Raw genomic sequence first — 16,521 nt, 5'->3', positions numbered from 1 at the left:
TTCAATACAATAAATAAACCTAGAGGTGGGAAAACAGATCGATGAAAATAGGGAGCTATTTCAACTGAAATCCTCAAGATAGAAAAAGAGTCAACCATCTATTTCTAAAGACAGAACAAAGTTACATTTTAATTTCTCTGATGACCAATTAAAAGGAAAAAAATGTAGTGTGGATCCCATGAAATTGTGACTGAGGACAAAATAAGCAATATGTTCCTATTTCTCTGCTGTGGTAGGTATTTTTCATTTTAATTTTGGCTTTCAGTCTTTGAATTTTATCTTTTTACATTTTCCGTTTGAATGAAAGCTAACTTTTAATAAAAATAGTTTTGAATTTTGCCTTTAATGAAGGGAAACGGAATTCTTCCAATCCCAGCCCATGATAAAAACTGACACTCCTTGGACCTCTTGGGCCATGCCCTGAGATAGCTGTAGTTTTCCCATCAACCCCTCCAGCATTTGTCTGAATTTTTTATTCACTGACACAATTTTTTACAAACACACGATTCGATGACATGCATAAGGTGAAGGTGGTAGATTTTATTTTAGTTAATCCAGCAGTTTCTAGCTATATATCAGGCCTGTGTTTGTATTCATAGGATGGTATGATAATTCTATAGTGACCATCCTGCCTTTGTGGGTGATCTTATTTGTTGTCGCGGGCATTAAGCCGAATGGAATCCAAGAATGAACCTGCTCTGTACCCCTTGGAAGTCAGTAGATTCATAAACTCGGCGAAGTTTGTGTCGCGGTATATTGGCGGGTGGTGTTCATCAGTGACCTCGGGTGCAGGACCAATGTTTGCTTCAAAAGGCAAGCTCATGAAAGCCGCCACCGATATACGCGGCTTCTCTGCGTTCACCACTGCCCGGTGCATCACGCTCTTGTATCTTCCATTGCTCAGAACCTCTATATGATCGCCTATGTTTATTGTTAAAGATTTGGGCAATGGTCGTATTGCTTCCCATTGGCCTTCATGGAGCACTTGAAAGCCTCCAATCGAGTCTTGAGCGAGAACGGTAATGCAGCCATAGTCTGAATGCGGTGGTATGCCTAAGGTAAGCTCTGGCTCTGGACAAGCAGGATAGTAATTGAGAACCATAACTTGGCTGCCCTCATCACTGAAACCGTTTTCTACAATATACTTGTTGTGGGGCAATCCCAAGCTCTCCACCATTACACTCATTATTCTCACAAACAACCGCCTCACGTCTTTGCTATATGATGATACCACGCTCCTGCAGAAAAAGAATTGGATTCGTTTTTTTAAATTTGATGTAGTAGTGGCATAATCCTGCTTGGAGGCTATGTGGGCCATGTGCACACCGAGTGTGTCGCGTCAACTCTGTGCACCGCGCCAGAGAAAATTAACATAGTTAGAATGGGCCCAATGCGCCACGTCTTGTGGATGCACCGCGCCTGCTCCCAATGCATCGCGCACTCATCCAACACACAGTTTGGCTTCAAAACTTCATTTTTTCACTTCCTTGTTTTATCTTGGCTTTTGCTAATGTCTTTGGCGCGTATATGGATCATTGAATGTGAAAATAACTCATGTATACAAAGTAATTTTATTTGACAAACCCATTTCTGTAATATTTTGAACTTTGACACTTTACACCTTTAATACATACTCTGTTCTTTGTTTCCACTGATTTTTGAGTTGATGATGAATCTTGTCAACTTTTACAAGGGTGGTGGCATTAGATTTCGGAAAAAAATGACTAGAGGCTACCTTTGAACATTTTAAACCGAAAAACCTTGAAAATATACATGGCAATTATTTCAAAAGACAAAAAGACGACTTTTTTTTCAAAACGGGGTTTTGAAGAAAAGTCATGGTCAATCAGTATGATGATGAAATTTTCAAAATGAAAACATATATTGAACCTCCCTCTGGCCTGCTGGTATTATTGGACATTCTGAAGACCGAACCCTAGACCTAGTGACTAAAATAATTCTTTGCTGACCTAGACATCAAACAGGACTGTAAATAACCTTAAAATTGATTTGATGAACAAACCTGAGCCAGCAGGATAAGGCATGAGGGGGATAAATGACAAGGCCTTTCCGTCAGATAATGGCATGTCCCTAGTGGAATGTAACTAAGTGAATCGAGCGAGACACCTAAAAATGAAATGCAATAAGCGAAATGATCTCTGACGGAGGGATGTAAAGACCGACTCTAACAGCTCCCACTCTAGAATCAACCAATCAGTTGTGAACATTGCAGTTAAATATTTCGAATCATAGCAGGAATGGAGGGAAACTTGAGTTTTCTTCTTCCATCCGGAGTGTGTTGAGCACAGTGGAAATTGATCCAAGAGGTGTGCTTTCTCCCTTGCTAGTAGAGGTTGCTTTGCCCATTACTGTCTATCCCAATGCACACAGCAGGACGTATCTCTAACTATGGATCTTAGATAACTCGATCAAACTGATGTTCGCTCAATTTTTCTTCATGTCATGTACAATGTTGTATTTCGGAGGGGTAGACTCACCAAGGTGTATTAGGTAGAACGGACTTTCATGTCGTCCGACATAGTACTTTTCAGATTACTGCTCATGGATGTGCTTTTGCCCATTGCTATCTTCCCAGACTTTTTCTTTGTTTTCTACTTTAGGGCCGCTAGTGGATCAGCCTTCCTCAACAATAATCTCATCTTTTCTTGTGCTTCCCCAAGTGTAAGGGGAGCCCCTTTGCTCTTGAGATTATATCGGTCATTTTTCTTTCGGGGCTGCTTCTCAGTGTTCGTCTTCGACCTTGCTTGTGGGCACTGATATGCATTCACCACATGCCCAGAACTTGATGGTTCATCAAGTGAAACCTCTTGTTCATCATCAATGTCTTCTGACTGCTCCTGCACACTATTTTCCACATCGAAAGTATGACTGCATACAAAGTTTGCGACTTGCTTCCAGTCTGAACAAGAGTTCTTAGGGTGATTTTCTTCGTGGAATGAGCAGAACTTAGGATATGCACATTGTTCAACTTGGAAGACAGAGCTCTACACATTGTTTGGAGAGGACCAGTTGCTGCTTGATGAGATGCTTGCCTGTCTCTTCTTGGGCAAATGGCTTCTTGCAAATGTGTTTGTTTTCCATTGTTTGAGCTCAGGCACTTCCATAGTCAAGTTCTTGACCAAGCAAGTGAGGGTCTCAATATCAGTTGCTTCCTTGTCTCTACCCTTTCTCACCATCACTTGGGACTTCCTTCTCACATATTTGGAGTCTTTTGGTGATGCATCGTCCATGATGACTCCAATTACACGCAGGATTTCTCAACAATAATAGCCTCTTCAGAGTTTTCTAAGAGTGTTGGTTTCACAGCTTGCTTGATGAACTGCGCAATGTTGGTCAGCAGTGCGGACATGTAGTAATCAACAATGATGAGTCATGAGGTTTAGTGTCCGCTGCATAGTTGTTCAATATGCGTGTAAACCTCTAATTGAAGTCTTTTACTTTTTTTTTTCCCACCATCTTCAGACTTCCCAATTCTTTGATTAACATTGCTGGGGTCTTGTCATCAACAAATTTATCAAGGAACATGTGTTTGAATGCACTCCAGTTCTGTATAGAGTTCGGTGGAAGGCTATGATACCATACAGCTATGTGGCTATCTAAATTACATGGAAACAATCTACATGCTACGTCGTCATATTGTACCTCAAGGGTCTACGGATGCAGGGAGAAGTTGTCTAAGTGGTCTTCTGCCTTTTTTGGGTGCTAAAAGGTGTCGTTTAAAACTCCTAATTACCTCACATTAATCATCAACTCGGGCAAGTCCTTTTATTCCAAGAGTGTACACAATATGTGCATGCTATGAATCTGAGAGTAATGTTTCTTAAAATGAAGTATAAACCTTTGATACAAGAGTAAACATATGCATTTATAAAACTCAAATTGCAACTGTTAGAGGAAATATTACATCTAAGCATCAAGACTTAATCCTCTACTGAAATCGTAATCATATCTCACACAAGCAATTCAATTGGAAATAGCATCAACCGAGGGCGTAGTAGCAATAACCAATCTCTTCTAGCTGATTTTGTTAGGTTCCTATACCAATAGGTTTCATTTTTCATGATTGAGAGTGGAAGTGCCAAATATGTTCATCTTTGATGCTGCAAAGGTTCCATATTTTGTATACAGATAGACAGAATTAAAAAATGTGAAGAGGGTATGCCCTAAAAGAATTATCAAAGGGTAAAAAGAGTAAATTGGTCAAAAATAAAAATAAAAATGAACCCCAAAGAAATACCAGGAAAGTGGCCAGTCAAAATGCCACTACTATCTTATTTGCAAATCCACAATGTGAAAGTATTGTCGTTATCACACCTGATGGGTGGCCCAACAGTTCAATCTGGACCATGCCATGTTTAAATTGTTGTTGTAGAATAGAGAAAGAATGTCTGTCCAAACAATTCAAGCTTGGCAGATGAGTAGCTAGGTAGAGAAAGTAAGGAGCCCAACTGCTTAATCTGGGCCCTTGGAAGAGATAAGGGTAGATTTAGATAGGAGGGCAGTCAAAAGAAAAGAGGATAATCAGGGTTTGCAAGTCTAAGTGCACCCAGTCAAAAGGAAGAAAAAATGTTAGGTGTATTAGGCTGGGTAGGTAGTTTGAGGTTGCAGAAGCGAGGTTTTTGTCACTTATGGTACTGTCAAGGAGAGCTCATCTCATCAATGACAGAAATGTCAAAGCAGTTGGTTGATTACACAACTATGGAAGCATGTCTAATTCCCCTTCACTCCCCCTAAAAACTCTCTTACTAACATCCCCCTAAAGGACCTTGGGATCCGCCCAACAAGTCCTGCTTTCACTACATCTTTGTAAAATACTAAATCAAGTTTTAAGCTTTTCTCAAGGAAAAGAAGCCACATTTCTTGTGTAAAAATCCTTCACTCCTCATACCATTCACTTCCTTTATCTAAGTTTCATTCTATAAACTTAGCATCGTCCCCTACACTTTCACTCCACAAAGCCATATTAACTTCTAATTTTATTATTTAGCTCCCTAAGCTATGTTCCCACCCCTAGTTCTACAAAAACTATGTAAAAACCCCAAAAAAATATTAAATAGTCTACCCCTTGGCACCATAGCCATAAAAACAAAGTTAAGGAAATGCTAGGTCCATTTGGGGCCTTAGCATTAGCCTTCCGCGTCCTAACCCTGGAGTTAATTTAACCCCTCGTTAAATTAATAACCACTGCCCACCCCTTTACCCATAAATCTGACTTTTTTACCCTCCGCGCTTATTATTTAAGGTTTTGTTTAAATGTTTTAATTAAACATTAAACTATACTCCACCGGCGCATAACCTCATCAACCTTCATTAACCAAAGTTTTCAACCCCCCCCCCACGTGCATTTAAATATTATACCCGGCGGGTCCCACGCCTAACCGTCCGTTGCTCCACTTGCCCCGCTCGCCGTCCGATGTTCCATGCCGTAGATCTAACGGTGGGCGGTCGATTTCAAATCCCGATCCGCCGGAGGTTAGCGTCCGGGGGATTGGCGGTTTCGCTGCCGTACCCCTGCCACGCGTCATCCTCCTGGCGTGTTCAGAGGCCCCCTCCCCGATACCGCTCAGGCCCAAAGGTGGTGCGGGAGGAAACCAGAAACCACCCTCCTCTAATGACGTCGCCACTAACGTCACCACCGCGTCAGCCCGCCATTGCCCCGTGTCATTGCCACCTCACCAGCTCATGACCCCGCCCCACCAACGTGTCCTCTGCCACGTCACCGCATGAGTCAGCCACCACGTCATCGCGCCATACCCACTACCCACCAAATGACGTCATGCTGACGTCATCTCAAAAAGCGCCAAAGCGCCAAAAAGCCCCAAATTTCATAAAAATGCCCGAATTGACCGTTTTCATTCATTTTCATTGGTCAAGTTTGGAGAGCTACGCATGCTGTTTTATGTCATTTTACCACCAAAGTTCAAATTCAAGCAATCACGCCGCTGCTGCCTGCAATTTCAACTCCATTGTTCATCATTGTACCAGCTCAACCACCCTCAGCGACATAAAAACCAGGTATTTGCCCGAATTTCACCTGTTAACCCCTGTTTTCGCCATTTTCTCCATTTCAGTTGCTTGAAACTCTGCAAATTCCCAAACTAAAGGCACTCATACACCTAAATGCTACCTAAAATTCACTGATTAACCCCCTGTTCGAAGAAAATCCTGTGAACCCGCGCCCACTTGCAATTTCACCATTAAAAATCGTTTTTAAAGTTCATGTTGCCGGCAGAATTTTCATACTGTCGTGCTTTGTCCCCTTTGCCTAATTTCTCTGCAAAATTCCTCCTATTTATCTCAAAAAGGACTTTCTCATTCCCTCTGCAATTTGCCTCGCAAGCTTATCAATCCAGTGAATTCATCAAAGAGAAGAAAAGCCTGTTTGAACCCAGCAAAAATTTGCTTCTTTGTCATAAGCTACAGACAGTGAAGACTACTGCCTCATTTCAACTCATTTTACAGCTCCTTTACAAATCCTCACAAGCAAGTTTTATCAGTCTGTTGTTGCTCTAATCTTCATTCCAAGTATAAGCACAAAAAGACTTCAAGATGGCCACTCCAGCAGCTTTAAACATTACTCTTACCAATCCACCCAACAAAGAGCTTGAAGCATTGCCTCTAGCTGATAAGGATTACCTCATTCAGGATTTGGTTGGGGACAGGAATCACTTGCAGACATTCTGCCAGTTGAGAAACAGTTATTTAAACAACTGTGACATGTATGGCATATGGGAGTCTAATTTTCCTTTTTACTTCCTTCCTTATGTTAATATTTTTCCTGAGATTATCCATCTATGTGCTGAGAACTATGATCCAACCCAAAGAGCTATCAAGTCTCCATCTGGGAGCATACTCTTCCATATCACTCCTAATTCCATTAACAAAATGTTAAATTTCAAGCAGACTCAGCTTGTAGTCCCTTTTTCTATGAAATACATATTGGATGAAGGCTCCAAGCTCTCCAGCTCTGAGATTGCAAGAATTTCCAAGACATTCATGAGGGCAGACCGCCAGCCTACAGAAACACCTCCATTCCTATATGTCAACTTCAATGAGGTGGGCAAACTGCTTGTAGAAATGATTTCCTTTGTGCTAGGTTTTAAATCAAGTGAGCACATTGATGAAACAATATTGTTCTTATTGTCTGCATACAACCCAGGACAGCCCCCTGCTCTCAAGTACAACTATGCCAAGTTCATTTCTAATAAAATGCATGACCAACTAGTGAAGTTGGATAGGGATGGAATCTTCAAATATTCAACATATATCTATCATTTTTTCATGTATTACCAGTCTGAATGTTTCCAATGTCCCATCAAGAAGTTGGATTCAAAGGGTGAAAGAAGGTCTGCTATTTTTTGGTCATCAGTCTTCCATCAAGTCCAAGACTCCGCCTACTTTTACTGTGAGTTCATTGACCAATTTGTTTACCCAGTCTCTTGTCTCTTGAAAAGAAATCATCCTCCTAGATTATCTTATGACATGCAAAAGATATTGTAGCTGTCCAAGAATTACGAAATAGGTGATTGGTATCTCTACCAAAATCACACTGTCATTAGAATCTATGGTTGTGAGCTCTATACTTACAGGCTCCCAAGATATGTACCAATGAGACTGTTTGCCTTGGAATACTACAGGCAACTCATCAATTCATATCTCACTCATTTTCATAGTGCTAAGAAGAAAGCTCACTTGAAATTTGAAGACCATCTAGGCCCCTTTACTATGAACAATAAAGAAGGTTGGCAAGATGCTGACCAAATATTGAAGGAGAAACTCAAGTTGAAAAGAAGTTTCTGGTGGGTCCCTTATGACCCGGATGGCTTTATCAGTGCCAGAAGAGTTAAATATAGGCTGACAGCATATGAACATTGCAAAATTCCACACATTGAACAATTTGCTAATAAAGATGAGTGGGTGAGAGGCACATTAGTTGAAGAACTCACTCAAGAAGAAATAATGGAGCAAAATGTCAAAGATTTAGAAAAAACTCTTGACTTGGATTCTTTTTAGAAGGTAACATTCAAATTGCCACACCAAGTTGGAGAGGGCTCATCCACTACTGCAGCTTCACAAGCTGCCCAAGAAGCATCTACATCAGCAACAGGTACAACAAAAGGAAAGGAGGTGATGGATGCAGAGAAAGAAATGGTTACAGAACAACCTACCACCTCAAAGGAGCAAACTCAAGAACAGGCTCCTCCACAGCAAACAGAGGCACTGCAAGTGCCAGCTTTACAAACTCCTGCTAATGAAGAAAGAGGTAAGAAGCGAGACCGAGAAGACTCCACACCTGCTAGTGGGTCTACCCAGCAGCCCGAAGCCAAGAGGAAAAAAGTTGATCCTCCAGTTGAGGAGGAAATTAGTGAAGAGGTCCTAGAAAGTCCAAGGAGAGAAAGGGAAGCAAGCCAGCAGACACCTACTAGCTCTTTCCAGCAAGAGCAAGAGAGGCAGCATGGCATGGAGGTATCCTCCTCAACACAACAAAGCAAGCGGCCACCTGGTATCAAAACTGCTTTCATGGAAATCAAAGCCCAAAATGAACTGTTAAGAGTACAACTATATGATCAGTTCCTCAAGGAAACACCTGCCAAACAACAAAGATTGATGGCAGCTTATGATTTCAAAGAAGAAAAAATGATTCTTAGCCATTTCAAGCCGAAGATACAGCAGCCACAGTCAGCTGCAGATTATGTGAAGACAAATTTAGAGGTCCTTGCCAAGGACATTCACCCCATGGACCAAATAGAATTGCACAAGAAAATAGGTGAGATGGTCTATGCCACTCTAGCAGATAAGGCCATGCTGGCCCATGAATTGAAGGAATCTTTGAAGAATACAAATACTCAACTAGATTTGGAAAGAATGTCCTCCTCAGCCAAAGATAACAGAATAAAAACATTGGAGGACATTATTGTGGACCTGGGACATGATCCTAAGGATCCTAAGGGTGTCAAAGCCCTTATGAAGAAAAAAGAAGATGATATTGCTGCCCTCAGAAAACAATTGAGGTTGCCTCCTACTATGCACCCTCAAACTGCAGAGCTAGTACAAGAAAAATATGCTGAGGATGCAATGGATCTACTGATGAGGATGAACCAAAGAATAATTCAAATGGAGGAAGCATTAGAAAGAACAGTCCAAGGCAAGCAGGGAGAGTCAACCTCCCAGCCACCTCAAACAGTTCCAACTGATGTCCCTGTTCCTCCTACACAAGCAGCAGCAATCCCTCCAGTCATCCCAACAACTACAGCAGCAGCAACTACAACAACACCTGAATCTAGCATGAGCATGGAAGAAATGATGAAGGCTGTCAAAGAGCTAGAAGTTCAGGCAACAGAAGTAAAAGAGGCCAAAGAAAAGTTGGCCAAGCTGGAGGCAAGCTATGACAAATCGAAAATGACAGTAGCTGAGAAGCAAAGAGAGATAAAAGCTTTGGACAGCAAGGTAAAGGCCTTAGAGAAAGAGCTGGCTTTAGATAAAACTCTAGCTGAAATAAAGAAGATTTTGTGGGCCAAAATCAATCAGTCAATCACTGACCAATGGCGGTCAATTCAGGCTATATATGAACAGATTGAGTTAATAGGCCTGGCCCAGTTTGAAAATCAAAGAGCTAGAGCAGCATTGGGAGGTATGCCTGAACAGGCCAATAAGATGATCAATTTTTTGAACAAACATACCAAAGAGGAGCTTGCAGCAATGCAAATCATGAGTAGAACAGATACCATATTGACAACAAAGAAGGTGTTGACCTTAAGAAATTTTGTGCAAACTCTGGAAAGGAAATGTCATGAAATGCAAGTAGATATAGACAATTTCAAGCTGAAGCTTGCAACATTGCAAAGCAGGGGATTGCCCAGCTTGTTGACCAGCGCTGGAAGACTGCTGACCCGAGAACAATATGCCACCAGGGTGAACAATTATGTTACAAATCAGATTACTGCATCTTCAAGTTCCCCAGTAGAAACAGGGCCTCCCTCTGGACAGACTCTCTATGACAAATTAGAGAACTTATTTTACATTGAGCATGAAATCAATCATCTGTTTGAGGTCCCACCCAATTTTTATAAATACACAGAAGCTGATGAGACACTTATAAAAATACAAAGACATCAGCTACCTCCTGAGGATTGGTGGCAGGCAATGCTGGAAATTTTGCCCAGGTAATTTCGGTCTTTTTCCTCTTCTTTTCAGTTTCGGATTTTGGTCAACCACAGATCATCTACAGGTCAGCAGAGTTGAGTACGCAGGCACCGGACAGAGCATGAAGACAACAGGCAGAGCAGGTCAAAGCAGTGACTCAGCAAATCACTGAGACAACAGGCCCAAAAAATGCAAATTAAAAGCGCAGCCTCAGCCGACTCAGTTGATCCCAAAAGTCTAAATTTTCTGACAAAATGGACAGCTAGCAAGCTAATACTTACTGCAGCATTTAATTCTTCATTTACTTCCTTGGAAGAGTTGGTGATGTAATTTATTGCATGAAGACTCATCATCTAGATATTTTGTATCTCATTTTTGTATATATACCTCCCCATAGAACGTATTTGGGGTTGGTGATTTTCCCTCTAAGACACTGCGCTGTAAATTTTCAGACTTTCTAATACAAATGGCTGGTGAAGTTCATGGTCTTTGCATTGTCTGGATGTGAAAGTAATGAACTGCGTTCTGCTACAGAATTCATGTGTTGTTTAATGGAACAATAATTTTTCCTAAATTGTGTTTTGTCTTTTCTGTGTTTACAAGTTTCATATATGTTTCATGATCTTAGCAATAGAGAAGAAGAATAACTCAGGACTTGTTTGAATACACCCTATGCTCAATCTCTGTGTCTAACTTTGTTTTCTTCAAAATTGGTCATAAATATGAATTCTTAATTGCTCATGTTTGCACTAATTTTCTCATTATGAATGCTGTTTAGGAATTCTTAATTTCTCCTAGATAATATTCTCACACTTTCCCTCTATCAGCATAGTGAAAGATCCTTGACTGCCTTTCATTCCCTGATTTCATGCCATCATTTCCCAGATTTGAAAAATTGTTCCATAGATGCCTGTCTGGCTCTGTAGCATTACCTTTTCCCCAAGAAATACTTTCAGCAGTACACCATCATTGACTCCATTGCCCAATAGTTTAGACTATTTTGAAATTGCATCCCAGTTCTGCCTGAAAACATCATTCAACCAAATTTAAAACAAAACCCTATACATCATAACTAGCCTAAAATTACTCCAAAAAGAAGATAAAATATAAAGAGAGAGCCCTCTCTGGTTGCAGGTAGGCTAGGACCTGCAGCTAAAAGATTGGTTAGTGGTTACCTCAGTCGTATTCCCTTAGGAGCCAGGGAAAAACCTGAGTGATAATAGATTCAATCTAAATCACACTCAATCTCAACTAAGAAATCTAAATGGAAATGATGTCAACCGAGATTTCAATAGCGATAACCAAATTCTTTCAGCTGATTAAACCAATAAGATTCACTGTCTTAATGGCTAAATAATTTAATATACAATAGGCATAAATAAAATCAAATGACAGTGCTACAAAACATGTGAACAAAATGTACTAACTTCAATATAGGAAATCGGTAAATAGAAAATAAGATAGACTCATAGAAAATGGGAAAACTATCAAACCAATCAAACTTGCGCGAAACAGAAATATATAACACAAGGGAGCAGTTTAATCCACCAAAGGCCGGGCCCTTAGCCACCAAAAAATACTGATGATCTACTTCAAAGAATACGAATTAAAACAATGTAAATTATATATTAACCATTGAACTCAAGTCTCATTACAATATGGTCATGTTCTCCAATAGCACGAATCTATAAATTAAAATTACAATTTGAAATAATAGAGATCAATCCCCTTTCTTCCTAAATTTTTTACTTTCATAGTCAGAAAGAGGTAAAAGATAAACGTGATCCCTCAGGATCGGGAGATCTTGAGGGATTCACAACTGAATGCTATCTTCTGACACCCTTCGTATTTGGCATTGATTCTCTTGATTCGTCCTAGGGCCGAACCGCAACCGACGCGCCTCATTCTTCCTTTGTTGGTTTATGTTGTTCCATCTCTAGGGAACAACAACTTTTCCTTTCGTCATTTCTTTGCATAAAAAAGGAATAAGAGTTAGTTACGATGGCTAAATCTTAATTGGGAGTAGTTCATACGCTTCTTATCATAATCCATTGATATGTTAACATATCAAGATATGAAAGAGATAAGAAAAGAGCAAAAAGGTGATGGAATTAAGAGTAAATACATACCCATTGTGTGACTAAACATACTCCCCTACTTACCCTGTTTCATGTCCTCATGAAAATTAAATAGTTCTTATGCAATGCAGTTAAAGAGTAAGCTGGAGAGAAAGCATTAAAAATTGGTCTAAAACCATGATTGTGAGCTACGAGCGCAAAGGCGGGCCCTTCCTGTCCTTCAGGAAATTCATAATCAGCCCAATACCATTCAGGACGATACCAAATAATGGGACTCCGAAACTGTAATCCTAACCAATAAGGTCCTTCTCTCAAAATAAGATTGTTGTAGGTAACCATACGGGCCGCAACAACTTTAAAATTTATGTAATTAAATGGTTCCCTATCTTTCACACTACTAGTGGAGATCATCCATTTGAGCTTGGATGCAGTCAGAGATATTTCTTGAATAGAGAGGAAATATGATATTCCTTTCTGCACAATCTCCTTATGTATGGGCCCTAAAATTTTAATCACCCCTTCTCATTTCATTAGACTCTTGTGGTTGGCAAACATTTGTAAGGGGTGTTTAGGTTCACTTCTCACCCAAAGATCCAATCCATTTTCCTGCCTTTGAAATGCATTATAAACTTTAAACCATGTGAGTTTGTTAACTGCAAACGAAATAAAAGCCTAGAATTGAACATCTCCTACAAAATGGTTAGGGTTCTTTTCCACCTCGTCTTCTAATATGAAACTGTGCAAATAAAACTCACAAATAAGCCTTTGGACCTTTACGCTATGTTGCTTGCAGCAATTTATAAAATCTTCAATTGTCCTTAATTTAATTGGTTTACCAGTTCTTGCGTCTTTAATTTTCAATATAGGTACCGTTCTAATAAAAACGAGTCATAATTGGTGGCAGGAGACCTGCATGCTAGGACATCCAAATACAGTGAGCCGATGGTGTTTGTCTAACTTATGACTCTGTCTAGCTAGAGCTTGATCTTCTCCATTTTTTCTTCCGCCTTTTTGCATCTGTCAAAAGTCTCACTCTCTGTTCTATTCATTTCCCAAAGTTGTTTCTGCAGCTCTTGATATTTCTATCGGGAAACGATTTCTTGTTCAAGTTGTTCTAACGCGAGCTAGGCTTGTGCCAATTCTTCCTGAAGATTTAGTAGAATGGGGTCATGGTGTGTCATGATGTCTTTGGCTTGTATGTCCTTCTGAGTTCTTATGCTATAAGAAGGGATATCTTGTGTCTGTATTTCTTTATTGTGGGAGGTCCAAACCTTCGTCTGAGTGCCCATGCTATAAGAGGGAATATCTTCTGTTTGTACTTCTTTTTTGTGGGGGGTCCAAACCTCCATCTGAGTGGCTAAGTCTACTAAATATGCATGTGGTTCTTCTTGAGTGATGATTGTTTGAGTAGGTATGAGATCAGTTTGAGTTCCTCCAGCCCTGCCTTCATATAATTCCATTTGCATGGCCACATTTACTACCTCAGGGGTATTGTTTGGAACCTTTCCCATTGTGATTACTTTTATTTTTCTTCGAAGCCTCTTGACTGTCTTACGAAGTTTTTGGTGTTCTTTTCTTAGCTTCTTCAATTTTGTTCTGGCTCTATACCTTTTCTGAGGAGTAACTGGTCTGATGATAGTCTCGTTAATAGCTTTTGTCTCAAAAGAGCTCGGTTGTTCACCCTGGCTTTGTTCCAATAAGACCGTGTCTCCAGATTGATTATCAAACTCCCAAATAATCTTTGTCTCTGCTTCCTCTTCTTGGCCTATGTTTTCTGTGTCCAATCCTTCATGATTATTTTCCACTGGGAGCATGTCACCAGATAGGTTCTCTAATTCCTGAACAACCTCTGTATCTGTTTCCGCTTCGTGGTTTGTATCTTTTGAGGAAGACAAAATTCTGGTATAGTGAGAATTCTCTGGAGATTGGGTTTCTCCTAAGTTAAGATTAAGCGGTCCTTCAGGCTGCATGTAGACATTCATGTCGGCCAGGACCTGGGCCATCCCTGTCTCGAAATCATGTAATAGATTGTCTTCACAAATCATATTTGGTGTTGGATGAGGTCCCACTTCATTTCTTCTTTCATCGTCGGAATTCCCTACTCCTTCCTCGGGTTCTGATTCAAGGTTATCTTGTCCTCCTAATTCTGGTTGCAAGTCTTGTACATTTTCTGGGCTGGATAATTCTATGGGCTGACTAACGCTGCCTTGAGGATTTTCAGACGTTCCCTGGTTTGACTTCAACCTTGTAGATTGTCTATGTTTGTGAGGTATTCTTCCCGAAAGGGCAATCCTTTTTATTTTTGGAACAGGGGTAGGTGCTGGAAGGTTTTCACCTCTTTCGAGGGCCAATATGAGATCATCCCAGGTTGATTGTTTTTGGGTAAGGTTGTGACTAACTATTATCCTGATCAAACAATGGTGTTTGACTACTGTTTCTATGTGTTGAGACTGTCTCAGCCTCTTGGCAGTGTCATGCAATAATGAATTCAATAGTGTAGGCAAATTAACTGAGCATTTTTGTTTTAATACAGCTAAAAGCTTAAGTTGTCGCGGCCTTACCACGCCTCTACGCCCATCGCAGGTAATATAGTTCTAGACAATTTGTACCAATTCTCCCCATGTCTCTCTGAGAGAAGATGGTCAAATGCCTTTACCCTTGTTGATTACCTCCTGTCCTTCGTCCCTAAAAACCTCCATAGTGTCATGCAACCTTAATCGCTTGCCAGCCCATAATGGTCCTTCTGCCAGCAACCCAGATACTTCTACTATCACAACATATGTTACAATGTTTTTTCTACCTCTTGCCAAGGATTTTCCATTCTGTAGATGCTATAAAAATTCGATGGTGATTTCCTCATTAGGGAGTTGAAATCTTGTAAAATATGATGTCCATCCTACATGAGCTAGAATTTCCCTGGCTTCATTGGAGAAAGCCAGTGTTAAAGGTTCTCGGCACATTGTTCCTCCTCCCATTATGCTTAACTTATGCAGTGGAGAAAGCACAACAATGAGCAGAGCCGAGAGATGGAACAACAATTGGTTGTAATGTCTCTATCAGGTGGTGCTTTATAAACATAAATACCGTTATCAAGGACTGTTATAATGCCACACACTTTGTGATTATGGGATGTCGTATTATTCTACAAAATAAAATGGAAGGATGGCAATGCATGCATGAGTATACTGGAGGTCCTTGCCCCCTCTCAAAATGATAGGTCACCTATGATCGAATGGATGAAAAGATGACGCACTGGCGGCGAAGTACAGGGGTGATGGATTGGGTAATGAAAGTGGCAAGGTATGTATATTAATGAAAGGATCATAAAGGATATTGGAGTAATGAAAACGAGGCATGTAACGAGAATTGTTAATAAGTCATAAGATATTGTGAGGTGATGCGATAAAGAAAAAGGACAACATATACAGGAGATAATACTTTACCGCCATTATTCCACTTAAAAATGTTGTGATTGATTTTAAAAGATTAACTTATGCATAAAGGTTCAAGGTAAATTAGGGACATAATATCTCCGTAGAAAAAAACAAAAACATAAGAAGAGGGCATTATAATAATTATTGACGTAGAAAATAAAACTTCAATACCATAAGTAGAGCTTCTGTTGCTTGCAGGCATCCATAGCCTCGACAGAGTTGCTTTCTAACCCTTGGGAACCATGGTCCTCTATGTATAATTGGGGAAGTGCATTATGATGTCCATAGTAGAGACTAATGTGCTGGCATGGTAACTAGATGAACACATTGCCATTCACTAGGAAGTAGAGAAATTGGCCAGGCTGGCTCATGATGAGACCTCCCGTTCCAAGGACTTTGTTTCTTGATGCATCATTTGGATCATATCCCTGGTGTGGTGGCCATAGTGGGAATGCCACTTCGCTCCTTCCTTATGATCATGGTAGGCTGGCTCGTGATGAGACCCCCTATCCTCCATCTGTGGAAAAAAATCATAAAATTGTTAGTGAATATATATATATATATATATATATATATATATATATATATATATATTCAAGGAAAATTTTAAGGATGGAAGTTTATCTTAAAGTTTAGAAATATTGGCGAATCTTACTAGTCCCTAATATACAAATTGTAAAATGTTTGGCAATATTTCAATAAAAATATGTAGATTTCTAATGATTTTATATTAGTCTATATAAAATTTTGGCAATTTTTAAGGTAAAATAATTTTATACTATAAAATATGGGTGAATCATTTTTAAAAAAATGAAAGTTTGCAAATATATTTTTTGGAAGATCTG

At 40.0% G+C, this 16,521-nt stretch overlaps 1 pseudogene; it reads right to left on the bottom strand.

Annotated features, from left to right (window-relative positions):
- Positions 1-646: 646 nt before the first annotated feature.
- On the bottom strand, positions 647-1,318 carry LOC149199046 (putative 2-oxoglutarate-dependent dioxygenase SLC1 pseudogene; annotated as a pseudogene).
- Positions 1,319-16,521: the final 15,203 nt, after the last annotated feature.

The sequence above is a fragment of the Pinus tabuliformis genome, chromosome 2_1 (genome assembly GCF_031772625.1).
Source record: "Pinus tabuliformis cultivar Carrire ecotype Pingquan chromosome 2_1, CPIR1, whole genome shotgun sequence".
NCBI lineage: Eukaryota > Viridiplantae > Streptophyta > Pinopsida > Pinales > Pinaceae > Pinus > Pinus tabuliformis.
This window is presented reverse-complemented; position numbering and strand designations above follow the sequence as displayed.